Source organism: Salmo salar, unplaced genomic scaffold, assembly GCF_905237065.1.
Source record: "Salmo salar unplaced genomic scaffold, Ssal_v3.1, whole genome shotgun sequence".
In the NCBI taxonomy this organism is placed as follows: Eukaryota; Metazoa; Chordata; class Actinopteri; order Salmoniformes; family Salmonidae; genus Salmo; species Salmo salar.
Window position 1 is genome coordinate 30,794 of NW_025549619.1, and position 15,429 is coordinate 46,222.

Below are 15,429 nucleotides of genomic sequence, written 5' to 3' on the forward strand. Positions count from 1 at the left end.
GGGTCCTGGTATGGTATGCTGTTGGTCTGCACTGGGTCCTGGTATGGTATGCTGTTGGTCTGCACTGGGTCCTGGTATGGTATGCTGTTAGTCTGCACTGGGTCCTGGTATGCTGTTAGTCTGCACTGGGTCCTGGTATGGTATGCTGTTAGTCTGCACTGGGTCCTGGTATGCTGTTGGTCTGCACTGGGTCCTGGTATGCTGTTGGTCTGCACTGGGTCCTGGTATGCTGTTGGTCTGCACTGGGTCCTGGTATGCTGTTGGTCTGCACTGGGTCCTGGTATGGTATGCTGTTGGTCTGCACTGGGTCCTGGTATGGTATGCTGTTAGTCTGCACTGGGTCCTGGTATGGTATGCTGTTGGTCTGCACTGGGTCCTGGTATGGTATGCTGTTAGTCTGCACTGGGTCCTGGTATGGTATGCTGTTGGTCTGCACTGGGTCCTGGTATGGTATGCTGTTGGTCTGAACTGGGTCCTGGTATGGTATGCTGTTAGTCTGCACTGGGTCCTGGTATGGTATGCTGTTAGTCTGCACTGGGTCCTGGTATGCTGTTGGTCTGCACTGGGTCCTGGTATGCTGTTGGTCTGCACTGGGTCCTGGTATGCTGTTGGTCTGCACTGGGTCCTGGTATGGTATGATGTTGGTCTGCACTGGGTCCTGGTATGGTATGCTGTTGGTCTGCACTGGGTCCTGGTATGGTATGCTGTTGGTCTGCACTGGGTCCTGGTATGGTATGCTGTTGGTCTGCACTGGGTCCTGGTATGGTATACTGTTGGTCTGCGCTGGGTCCTGGTATGGTATACTGTTGGTCTGCGATGGGTCCTGGTATGGTATGCTGTTAGTCTGCACTGGGTCCTGGTATGGTATGCTGTTAGTCTGCACTGGGTCCTGTTATGGTATGCTGTTAGTCTGCACTGGGTCCTGGTATGGTATGCTGTTAGTCTGCACTGGGTCCTGGTATGCTGTTGGTCTGCGCTGGGTCCTGGTATGGTATGCTGTTAGTCTGCACTGGGTTCTGGTATGCTGTTGGTCTGCGCTGGGTCCTGGTATGCTGTTAGTCTGCACTGGGTCCTGGTGTGGTATGCTGTTGGTCTGCGCTGGGTCCTGGTATGGTATGCTGTTAGTCTGCACTGGGTCCTGGTATGCTGTTGGTCTGCACTGGGTCCTGGAATGGTATGCTGTTAGTCTGCACTGGGTCCTGGTATGGTATGCTGTTGGTCTGCACTGGGTCCTGGTATGGTATGCTGTTGGTCTGCATTCGGTCCTGGTATGGTATGCTGTTAGTCTGCACTGGGTCCTGTTATGGTATGCTGTTAGTCTGCACTGGGTCCTAGTATGCTGTTGGTCTGCACTGGGTCCTGGTATGCTGTTAGTCTGCACTGGGTCCTGGTATGGTATGCTGTTAGTCTGCACTGGGTCCTGGTATGCTGTTGGTCTGCACTGGGTCCTGGTATGGTATGCTGTTAGTCTGCACTGGGTCCTGGTATGCTGTTGGTCTGCGCTGGGTCCTGGTATGGTATGCTGTTAGTCTGCACTGGGTCCTGGTATGCTGTTGGTCTGCGCTGGGTCCTGGTATGCTGTTAGTCTGCACTGGGTCCTGGTATGCTGTTGGTCTGCACTGGGTCCTGGTATGGTATGCTGTTAGTCTGCACTGGGTCCTGGTATGCTGTTGGTCTGCACTTGGTCCTGGTATGCTGTTAGTCTGCACTGGGTCCTGGTATGCTGTTGGTCTGTGCTGGGTCCTGGTATGGTATGCTGTTGGTCTGCACTGGGTCCTGGTATGCTGTTGGTCTGCACTGGGTCCTGGTATGGTATGCTGTTAGTCTGCACTGGGTCCTTGTATGGTATGCTGCTGGTCTGCACTGGGTCCTGGTATGGTATGCTGTTGGTCTGCACTGGGTCCTGGTATGCTGTTGGTCTGCACTGGGTCCCGGTATGCTGTTAGTCTGCGCTGGGTCCTGGTATGGTATGCTGTTGGTCTGCACTGGGTCCTGGTATGGTATGCTGTTAGTCTGCACTGGGTCCTTGTATGGTATGCTGCTGGTCTGCACTGGGTCCTGGTATGGTATGCTGTTAGTCTGCACTGGGTCCTGGTATGGTATGCTGTTAGTCTGCGCTGGGTCCTTGTTATGCATTTCTAATAGATTTCATTTAGATAATAGATAATAATTGTCAGTGCTTTTCTGTAGGTGAAAAACACACGTCTTTCAATGACAGAAAAAACATTTAATTTGCTTCAGCTTTTGGGTTGAGGGTTGTCGTTCAGAAGGCCTTGTGAAACAGCAGAGACAACATCCAGCGGTCGATGACGTCACCCAAGGGTACAATAACAAGAGTAGTGTTCGTCACAGGTTTCCTCCCCAAATGACAACCTATTCCCTATGCAGCGCACACTACATTTGACCAGGGGCCCACAGGGCACTATGTAGTGAATAGGGTGGTATTTGGGAAATATCCTCAGTCTCCTACTGCAGGAAGTGTACAGTTCCACTCTCCTATAGATCTCTGTAATGAGACCCGACAGGACAGTGACTGGACAACACAACAGCCTGTAAGGATTTTTAAACAGCCCTGAAGACCTCCTAGTCATCAGGTTGGAGAGCTTTCGGAGAGATATCGTCACGCTGGTAAGATTCATCAATAGTTCAGCCTGGATAGATCTAAGACATGGTGGATACAGTTCAGCCTGGATAGATCTAGATGGTGGATACAGTTCAGCCTGGATAGATCTAAGACATGGTGGATGTGGATACAGTTCAGCCTGGATAGATCTAAGACATGGTGGATACAGTTCAGCCTGGATAGATCTAAGACATGGTGGATACAGTGGATACAGTTCAGCCTGGATAGATCTAAGACATGGTGGATACAGTTCAGCCTGGATAGATCTTGGTGGATACAGTTTAGCCTGGATAGATCTAAGACATGGTGGATACAGTGGATACAGTTCAGCCTGGATAGATCTAAGACATGGTGGATACAGTTCAGCCTGGATAGATCTAAGACATGGTGGATACAGTGGATACAGTTCAGCCTGGATAGATCTAAGACATGGTGGATACAGTTCAGCCTGGATAGATCTCATGGTGGATACAGTTCAGCCTGGATAGATCTAAGACATGGTGGATACAGTGGATACAGTTCAGCCTGGATAGATCTAAGACATGGTGGATACAGTTCAGCCTGGATAGATCTAAGACATGGTGGATACAGTGGATACAGTTCAGCCTGGATAGATCTAAGACATGGTGGATACAGTTCAGCCTGGATAGATCTAAGACATGGTGGATACAGTTCAGCCTGGATAGATCTAAGACATGGTGGATACAGTGGATACAGTTCAGCCTGGATAGATCTAAGACATGGTGGTGCAGTGAATCGCGGGTGCAGTGAATCGGCGGGTGCAGTGAAACGCGGGTGCAGTGAAACGCGGTGCAGTGAATCGCGGGTGCAGTGAATCGCGGGTGCAGTGAATCGCGGGTGCAGTGAAACGCAGGTGCAGTGAATCGCGGGTGCAGTGAACGTGGTGCAGTGAATCGCGGGTGTAGTGAACGCGGGTGCAGTGAAACGCGGGTGCAGTGAAAGCGGTGCGTGCGGGTGCAGTGAACGCGGGTGCGGTGAAACGCGGGTGTAGTGAAACGCGGGTGTAGTGAAACGCGGGTGCAGTGAATCGCGGGTGCAGTGAAACGCGGGTGCAGTGAAATGCTTGTGCTTCTTGCTCCGCCTGTGCAGTAATATCTAACGAGTTATACAGCAGATACCCAATGCACACACAATACACACACATTACACAGCATATACACACACATTACACAGCATATACACACACATTACACAGCATATACACACACATTACACAGCATATACACACACATTACACAGCATATACCCAATGCACACACATTACACAGCAGATACCCAATACACACACATTACACAGCATATACACACACATTACACAGCAGATACCCACACATTACACAGCAGATACACACACATTACACAGCATATACACACACATTACACAGCATATACACACACATTACACAGCATATACACACACATTACACAGCAGATACCCAATACACACACATTACACAGAAGATACCCAATACACACACATTACACAGCATATACACACACATTACACAGCATATACCCAATACACACACATTACACAGCAGATACCCAATACACACACATTACACAGCATATACCCAATACACACACATTACACAGCATATACACACACATTACACAGCATATACCCAATGCACACACATTACACAGCAGATACCCAATACACACACATTACACAGCATATACACACACATTACACAGCAGATACCCAATACACACACATTACACAGCATATACACACACATTACACAGCATATACACACACATTACACAGCATATACCCAATACCCACACATTACACAGCAGATACACACACATTACACAGCATATACACACACATTACACAGCATATACACACACATTACACAGCAGATACCCAATACACACACATTACACAGAAGATACCCAATACACACACATTACACAGCATATACACACACATTACACAGCATATACCCAATACACACACATTACACAGCAGATACCCAATACACACACATTACACAGCATATACCCAATACACACACATTACACAGCATATACACACACATTACACAGCATATACCCAATGCACACACATTACACAGCAGATACCCAATACACACACATTACACAGCATATACACACACATTACACAGCAGATACCCAATACACACACATTACACAGCATATACACACACATTACACAGCATATACACACACATTACACAGCATATACCCAATACCCCACATTACACAGCAGATACCCAATACACACACATTACATAGCATATACACACACATTACACAGCATATACCCAATACACACACATTACACAGCATATACACACACATTACACAGCATATACCCAATACCCACACATTACACAGCATATACCCAATACACACACATTACACAGCAGATACCCAATACACACACATTACACAGCAGATACCCAATACACACACATTACACAGCATATACCCAATACACACACATTACACAGCATATACACACACATTACACAGCAGATACCCAATACACACACATTACACAGCATATACCCACACATTACACAGCATATACCCAATACACACACATTACACAGCAGATACCCAATACACACACATTACACAGCATATACCCAATACACACACATTACACAGCATATACACACACATTACACAGCATATACCCAATGCACACACATTACACAGCAGATACCCAATACACACACATTACACAGCATATACACACACATTACACAGCAGATACCCAATACACACACATTACACAGCATATACACACACATTACACAGCATATACACACACATTACACAGCATATACCCAATACCCACACATTACACAGCAGATACCCAATACACACACATTACATAGCATATACACACACATTACACAGCATATACCCAATACACACACATTACACAGCATATACACACACATTACACAGCATATACCCAATACCCACACATTACACAGCATATACCCAATACACACACATTACACAGCAGATACCCAATACACACACATTACACAGCAGATACCCAATACACACACATTACACAGCATATACCCAATACACACACATTACACAGCATATACACACACATTACACAGCAGATACCCAATACACACATTACACAGCAGATACCCAATACACACACATTACACAGCATATACCCACACATTACACAGCAGATACCCACCATTACACAATATACCCACACATTACACAGCAGATACCCAATGCACACACATTACACAGCGATACCAATACACACACATTACACAGCATATACCACACATTACACAGCATATACCCACACATTACACAGCATATACCCAATGCACACACATCTAAGTAGGAATGAATTAAGACTAATATACATACGGACGAGCGATGTCAGAGCGGAACGGACTAAGATAGTGTAGTGAAACGCGGGTGCAGTGAAACGCGGGTGTAGTGAAACGCGGTGTAGTGAATCGCGGGTGTAGTGAAACGCGGGTGCAGTGAATCGCGGGTGTAGTGAATCGCGGGTGCAGTGAATCGCGGGTGCAGTGAAACGCGGGTGCAGTGAATCGCGGGTGCAGTGAAACGCGGGTGTAGTGAAACGCTTGTGCTTCTTGCTCCGTCTGTGCAGTAATATCTAACGAGTTACACAGCAGATACGCAATGCACACACATTACACAGCATATACACACACATTACACAGCATATACACACACATTACACAGCATATACACACACATTACACAGCATATACCCAATGCACACACATTACACAGCATATACACACACATTACACAGCATATACACACACATTACACAGCAGATACCCACACATTACACAGCATATACCCAATACACACACGTTACACAGCAGATACCCACACATTACACAGCATATACACACACATTACACAGCATATACACACACATTACACAGCATATACCCAATGCACACACATTACACAGCATATACACACACATTACACAGCATATACCCAATACACACACATTACACAGGATATACACACACATTACACAGCATATACCCAATACACACACATTACACAGCAGATACCCAATGCACACACATCTAAAGACTAATATACATACGGACGAGCGATGTCAGCTACTTTGTGCACGACACAAGTCATTTTTCCAACAATTGTTTACAGACAGATTATTTCACTTATCATTCGCTGTATCATAATTCCAGTGGGTCAGAAGTTTACATACACTAAGTTGCCTTTAAACAGCTTGGAAAATTCCAGAAAATGATGTCATGGCTTTAAAAGCTTCTGATAGGCTAATTGACATCATTTGAGTCAATTCTCAGTGCCTCTTTGCTTGACATCCTGGGAAAATCTAAATAAATCAGCCAAGACCTTTGAAAAAAAAATTATAGACCTCCACAAGTCTGGTTCATCCCTGGGAGCAATTTCCAAACGCCTGAAGGTACCACGTTCATCTGTACAAACAATAGTACACCAGTATAAACACCATGGGACCACGCAGCCGTCATACCGCTCAGGAAGGAGACGCGTTCTGTCTCCTAGAGATGAATGTGCTTTGGTGCGAAAAGTGCAAATAAATCCCAGAACAACAGCAAAGGACCTTGTGAAGATGCTGGAGGAAACAGGTATAAAAGTATCTATATCCACAGTAAAACGAGTCCTATATCGACATAACCTGAAAGGCCGCTCTGCAAGGAAGAAGCCTCTGCTCCAAAACCGCCATTAAAAAAAGCCAGACTACGGTTTGCAACTGCACATGGGGACAAAGATCGTACTTTTAGGAGAAATGTCCTCTGGTCTGATGAAACAGCCTTAGGCCTATATATCACAATGGCAAGGCCTTAGGCCTATATATCACGATGTCAAGGCCTTAGGCCTATATATCACGATGGCAAGGCCTATATATCACGATGGCAAGGCCTGTATATCACGATGGCAAGGCCTTAGGCCTGTATATCACGATGGCAAGGCCTTAGGCCTATATATCACGATGGCAAGGCCTTAGGCCTGTATATCACGATGTCAAGGCCTTAGGCCTGTATATCACGATGGCAAGGCCTTAGGCCTATATATCACGATGTCAAGGCCTTAGGCCTGTATATCACGATGTCAAGGCCTTAGGCCTGTATATCACGATGGCAAGGCCTCAGGCCTATATATCACGATGGCAAGGCCTCAGGCCTGTATATCACGATGGCAAGGCCTGTATATCACGATGGCAAGGCCTTAGGCCTATATATCACGATGGCAAGGCCTCAGGCCTGTATATCACGATGGCAAGGCCTCAGGCCTGTATATCACGATGGCAAGGCCTCAGGCCTGTATATCACGATGGCAAGGCCTGTATATCACGATGGCAAGGCCTTAGGCCTATATATCACGATGGCAAGGCCTATATATCACGATGGCAAGGCCTTAGGCCTATATATCACTATGGCAAGGCCTTAGGCCTATATATCACGATGGCAAGGCCTGTATATCACGATTGCAAGGCCTTAGGCCTGTATATCACGATGGCAAGGCCTTAGGCCTGTATATCACGATGGCAAGGCCTTAGGCCTATATATCACGATGGCAAGGCCTGTATATCACGATGGCAAGGCCTTAGGCCTATATATCACGATGGCAAGGCCTTAGGCGTATATATCGCTATGGCAAGGCCTTAGGCCTATATATCACGATGGCAAGGCCTGTATATCACGATTGCAAGGCCTTAGGCCTGTATATCACGATGGCAAGGCCTTAGGCCTGTATATCACGATGGCAAGGCCTTAGGCCTATATATCACGATGGCAAGGCCTGTATATCACGATGGCAAGGCCTTAGGCCTATATATCACGATGGCAAGGCCTTAGGCGATATATCACGATGGCAAGGCCTGTATATCACGATGGCAAGGCCTTAGGCCTGTATATCACGATGGCCTTAGGCCTATATATCACGATGGCAAGGCCTCAGGCCTGTATATCACGATGGCAAGGCCTTAGGCCTGTATATCACGATGGCAAGGCCTGTATATCACAATGGCAAGGCCTTAGGCCTATATATCACGATGGCAAGGCCTATATATCACGATGGCAAGGCCTTAGGCCTATATATCACGATGGCAAGGCCTGTATATCACGATTGCAAGGCCTTAGGCCTGTATATCACGATGGCAAGGCCTTAGGCCTGTATATCACGATGGCAAGGCCTTAGGCCTATATATCACGATGGCAAGGCCTTAGGCCTGTATATCACGATGGCAAGGCCTTAGGCCTATATATCACGATGGCAAGGCCTTAGGCGTATATATCACTATGGCAAGGCCTTAGGCCTATATATCACGATGGCAAGGCCTGTATATCACGATGGCAAGGCCTTAGGCCTATATATCACGATGGCAAGGCCTTAGGCCTGTATATCACGATGGCAAGGCCTATATATCACGATGGCAAGGCCTATATATCACGATGTCAAGGCCTTAGGCCTATATATCACGATGGCAAGGCCTTAGGCCTATATATCACGATGGCAAGGCCTATATATCACGATGGCAAGGCATATGAACTAACAGGTTATAGAGCAAACAACACAATTATCACAACACATATGCTGTAATATGTTTTTTCTTTGGAGTGGAGGAGTCTTGGCTTCCCCACACGTGCACATACACTACATACACTACATACATACACACATAACAAACACACGCGTACACACACACACACACACACACCACACACCACACACACACACCACACACACCACACACCACACACACACACCACACACACACACACACACACACACACACACACACACACACACACACACACACACCACACACACACACACACCACACACACACACACACACACACACACACACACCACACACACACACACACACACACACACACACACACACACACACACACACACACACACACACACACACACACACACACACACAGGCCTTAGGCCTGTATATCACGATGGCAAGGCCTTAGGCCTGTATATCACGATGTCCTGGCCATTATCTCATCTTGTGTTCAATTAAATTTGATGTAATTTCTTTCATGTTTTTGTTCTTTCCACAGGTGGGTGTCATCTCCTCCTCTCCAGAATCATCTCCTCCTCTCTAGAATCATCTCCTCCTCTCTAGAATCATCTCCTCCTCTCTAGAATCATCTCCTCCTCTCTAGAATCATCTCCTCCTCTCCAGAATCATCTCCTCCTCTCTAGAATCATCTCCTCCTCTCTAGAATCATCTCCTCCTCTCTAGAATCATCTCCTCCTCTCTAGAATCATCTCCTCCTCTCTAGAATCATCTCCTCCTCTCCAGAATCATCTCCTCCTCTCTAGAATCATCTCCTCCTCTCTAGAATCATCTCCTCCTCTCTAGAATCATCTCCTCCTCTCTAGAATCATCTCCTCCTCTCCAGAATCATCTCCTCCTCTCCAGAATCATCTCCTCCTCTCCAGAATCATCTCCTCCTCTCTAGAATCATCTCCTCCTCTCCAGAATCATCTCCTCCTCTCCAGAATCATCTCCTCCTCTCCAGAATCATCTCCTCCTCTCCAGAATCATCTCCTCCTCTCTAGAATCATCTCCTCCTCTCCAGAATCATCTCCTCATCTCCAGAATCATCTCCTCCTCTCCAGAGTACCTGGTCTACTAACGTGATCCATCACAACCCAACCACCACCCAGCAGGTCCATTCAGAGTGCCATCACACTGCTGAGGAGACAGTACCACCAACTGTCTGAATTAAAGATGAAACGCCCTGTTCTGATCTGATCTGGACGTTACTCTGAAACACCCTGTTCTGATCTGATCTGGACGTTACTCTGAAAAACTCTGATCTGATTTATTCTGGACGTTACTCTGAAACACCCTGATCTGATCTGCTGTTGGACGTTGCTCTGACACTGTCTGTGGTCTCCATGATGAATGATGGCTCAGCTCTCCCGTCCAACCACACAGACTGCCAGGTGGTGAAGGTCCCCCACCTGGTGTTCTTTGTGTTGGGTATGGTGTCTCTCGGTGAGAACCTATTGGTGGTGTTGGCCGTGGTGCGCAACAAGAACCTCCACTCCCCGATGTACATGTTTATCTGTAGCCTGGCCACGTTCAACACCGTCTCCTCCCTCTGCAAGACCTGGGAGACCCTGATGATGGTGTTCAGCGACGTCGGCCAACTGGACTCCCGAGGGGACTCCGTCCGGAGGGTCGACGACGTCATAGACGCGCTGCTCTGCATGTCCTTTATTGGTTGTATCTGTAGCTTCCTGGCCATCGCTGTGGACCGCTACGTCACCATCTTCCACGCGCTGCGCTACCACAACATCATGACCATGAGGCGAGCCGTCGCCGCCCTGGCGGGGATCTGGGCGCTTTGCGGCGTCGCCGGGGCGGTCATGGTGGCGTTCTGCGACGCCGCGGTCATCAAGATCTTTTTCATCGTGCTCTTCCTCGTCTCGCTGCTCCTCATCCTCTTCCTCTACGTCCACATGTTCCTGTTGGCTCGGTCCCACGCCAGGAAGATTGCAGCGCTGCCCGGGAGTGCCACGCCTCACCGCAGCCTCCGGGGGCTCTCACGCTCACCATGCTGTTCGGTGTGTTCGTGGTGTGCTGGGCACCTTTCTTCCTCCATCTCCTCCTCCTCATGGTGTGCGTAGAGAACCCTTACTGTGAGTGCTACCGTTCTCTGTTCCAGCTGAATTTGGTTCTGCTGATGAGTCACGCCGCCGTAGACCCGGCCATCTACGCCTTCCGCAGCGCAGAGCTACGACACACCTTCAGGAAGATGCTGCTCTGCTCAGACTCACCGTTCTGCTACAAGGTCAAAGCTCTGTTCCAATGAAGGGCTTTGGCTGGACCCTAATTCCCTAGATAATGCACAACTTTCCACCAGTGTGTGGGCCTTGGTTAAAGGTAGGGCACTATATGGGGTATAGGGCCTTGGTTAAAGGTAGGGCACTATATGGGGAATAGGGCCTTGGTTAAAGGTAGGGCACTATATGGGGTATAGGGCCTTGGTTAAAGGTAGGGCACTATATGGGGAATAGGGCCTTGGTTAAAGGTAGGGCACTATATGGGGAATAGGGCCTTGGTTAAAGGTAGTGGACTATATGGGGAATAGGGCCTTGGTTAAAGGTAGTGGACTATATGGGGAATAGGGCCTTGGTTAAAGGTAGGGCACTATATGGGGTATAGGGCCTTGGTTAAAGGTAGGGCACTATATGGGGAATAGGGCCTTGGTTAAAGGTAGGGCACTATATGGGGAATAGGGCCTTGGTTAAAGGTAGGGCACTATATGGGGAATAGGGCCTTGGTTAAAGGTAGGGCACTATATGGGGAATAGGGCCTTGGTTAAAGGTAGGGCACTATATGGGGAATAGGGCCTTGGTTAAAGGTAGGGGACTATATGGGGAATAGGGCCTTGGTTAAAGGTAGGGCACTATATGGGGAATACGGCCTTGGTTAAAGGTAGGGCACTATATGGGGAATAGGGCCTTGGTTAATGGTAGGGCACTATATGGGGAATAGGGCCTTGGTTAATGGTAGGGCACTATATGGGGAATAGGGCCTTGGTTAAAGGTAGGGCACTATATGGGGAATAGGGCCTTGGTTAAAGGTAGGGCACTATATGGGGAATAGGGCCTTGGTTAATGGTAGGGCACTATATGGGGAATAGGGCCTTGGTTAAAGGTGGTAAATAAATAAATGTTATACTTGGACAATAAGGCATTTTATTTACGTGTGCAGAGAACATCGGTACAGAAATCCACAGTACATACAGGAAACATTATATTTCATGGAGTTCACCATGTCAGTCATGTCAACAATTAATTTCCATAAAGTCCACAATTTTGTAATTCACTCTGTCTGTACGGGGAAATGAGGATGGTTTGTGAACTGTACATTTAACTTTATACAGAATAGATAACTACTGTATATTATACAGTATGTATAACTATATACAGAATAGATAACTACTGTATATTATACAGTATGTATAACTATATACAGAATAGATAAGTACTGTATATTATACAGTATGTATAACTATATACAGAATAGATAAGTACTGTATATTATACAGTATGTATAACTATATACAGAATAGATAAGTACTGTATATTATACAATACATTTAACTATATACAGAAGAGATAAGTACTGTATATTATACAGTATGTATAACTATATACAGAATAGATAAGTACTGTATATTATACAGTATGTATAACTATATACAGAATAGATAAGTACTGTATATTATATAGTATGTAAAACTATATACAGAATAGATAACTACTGTATATTATACAGTATGTATAACTATATACAGAATAGATAACTACTGTATATTATACAGTATATTTAACTATATACAGAATAGATAAGTACTGTATATTATACAGTATGTATAACTATATACAGAATAGATAAGTACTGTATATTATACAGTATGTATAACTATATACAGAATAGATAAGTACTGTATATTATACAGTATGTATAACTATATACAGAATAGATAAGTACTGTATATTATACAGTATGTATAACTATATACAGAATAGATAAGTACTGTATATTATACAGTATGTATAACTATATACAGAATAGATAAGTACTGTATATTATACAATATATATAACTATATACAGAATAGATAAGTACTGTATATTATACAGTATGTATAACTATATACAGAATAGATAAGTACTGTATATTATACAGTATGTATAACTATATACAGAATAGATAAGTACTGTATATTATACAGTATGTATAACTATATACAGAATAGATAAGTACTGTATATTATACATTATGTATAACTATATACAGAATAGATAAGTACTGTATATTATACAGTATGTATAACTATATACAGAATAGATAAGTACTGTATATTATACAGTATGTATAACTATATACAGAATAGATAAGTACTGTATATTATACAGTATGTATAACTATATACAGAATAGATAAGTACTGTATATTATACAATACATTTAACTATATACAGAATAGATAAGTACTGTATATTATACTGTATGTATAACTATATACAGAATAGATAAGTACTGTATATTATACAATACATTTAACTATATACAGAATAGATAAGTACTGTATATTATACAGTATGTATAACTATATACAGAATAGATAAGTACTGTATATTATACAGTATGTATAACTATATACAGAATAGATAAGTACTGTATATTATACAGTATGTATAACTATATACAGAATAGATAAGTACTGTATATTATACAGTATGCATAACTATATACAGAATAGATAAGTACTGTATATTATACAGTATGTATAACTATATACAGAATAGATAGGCACTGTATATTATACAGTATGTATAACTATATACAGAATAGATAAGTACTGTATATTATACAGTATGTATAACTATATACAGAATAGATAAGTACTGTATATTATACTGTATGTATAACTATATACAGAATAGGTAAGTACTGTATATTATACAGTATGTATAACTATATACAGAATAGATAAGTACTGTATATTATACAGTATGTATAACTATATACAGAATAGATAACTACTGTATATTATACAGTATGTATAACTATATACAGAATAGATAAGTACTGTATATTATACAGTATGTATAACTATATACAGAATAGATAACTACTGTATATTATACAGTATGTATAACTATATACAGAATAGATAACTACTGTATATTATACAGTATGTATAACTATATACAGAATAGATAAGTACTGTATATTATACTGTATGTATAACTATATACAGAATAGGTAACTACTGTATATTATACAGTATGTATAACTATATACAGAATAGATAAGTACTGTATATTATACAGTATGTATAACTATATACAGAATAGATAAGTACTGTATATTATACAGTATGTATAACTATATACAGAATAGATAAGTACTGTATATTATACAGTATGTATAACTATATACAGAATAGATAACTACTGTATATTATACAGTATGTATAACTATATACAGAATAGATAACTACTGTATATTATACAGTATGTATAACTATATACAGAATAGATAACTACTGTATATTATACAGTATGTATAACTATATACAGAATAGATAACTACTGTATATTATACAGTATGTATAACTATATACAGAAGAGATAACTACTGTATATTATACAGTATGTATAACTATATACAGAAGAGATAACTACTGTATATTATACAGTATGTATAACTATATACAGAAGAGATAAGTACTGTATATTATACAGTATGTATAACTATATACAGAATAGATAAGTACTGTATATTATACAGTATGTATAACTATATACAGAATAGATAACTACTGTATATTATACAGTATGTATAACTATATACAGAATAGATAACTACTGTATATTATACAGTATGTATAACTATATACAGAATAGATAACTACTGTATATTATACAGTATGTATAACTTTATACAGAATAGATAACTACTGTATATTATACAGTATGTATAACTATATACAGAATAGATAACTACTGTATATTATACAGTATGTATAACTATATACAGAATAGATAAGTACTGTATATTATACAGTATGTATAACTATATACAGAATAGATAAGTACTGTATATTATACAATACATGTAACTATATACAGAATAGATAAGTACTGTATATTATACAGTATGTATAACTATATACAGAATAGATAACTACTGTATATTATACAGTATGTA

At 42.7% G+C, this 15,429-nt stretch overlaps 1 pseudogene; it reads left to right on the forward strand.

Annotated features, from left to right (window-relative positions):
- The first annotated feature begins 10,192 nt into the window (after positions 1 to 10,192).
- Positions 10,193 to 11,749, forward strand: LOC123738365 (adrenocorticotropic hormone receptor-like; annotated as a pseudogene).
- Positions 11,750 to 15,429: the final 3,680 nt, after the last annotated feature.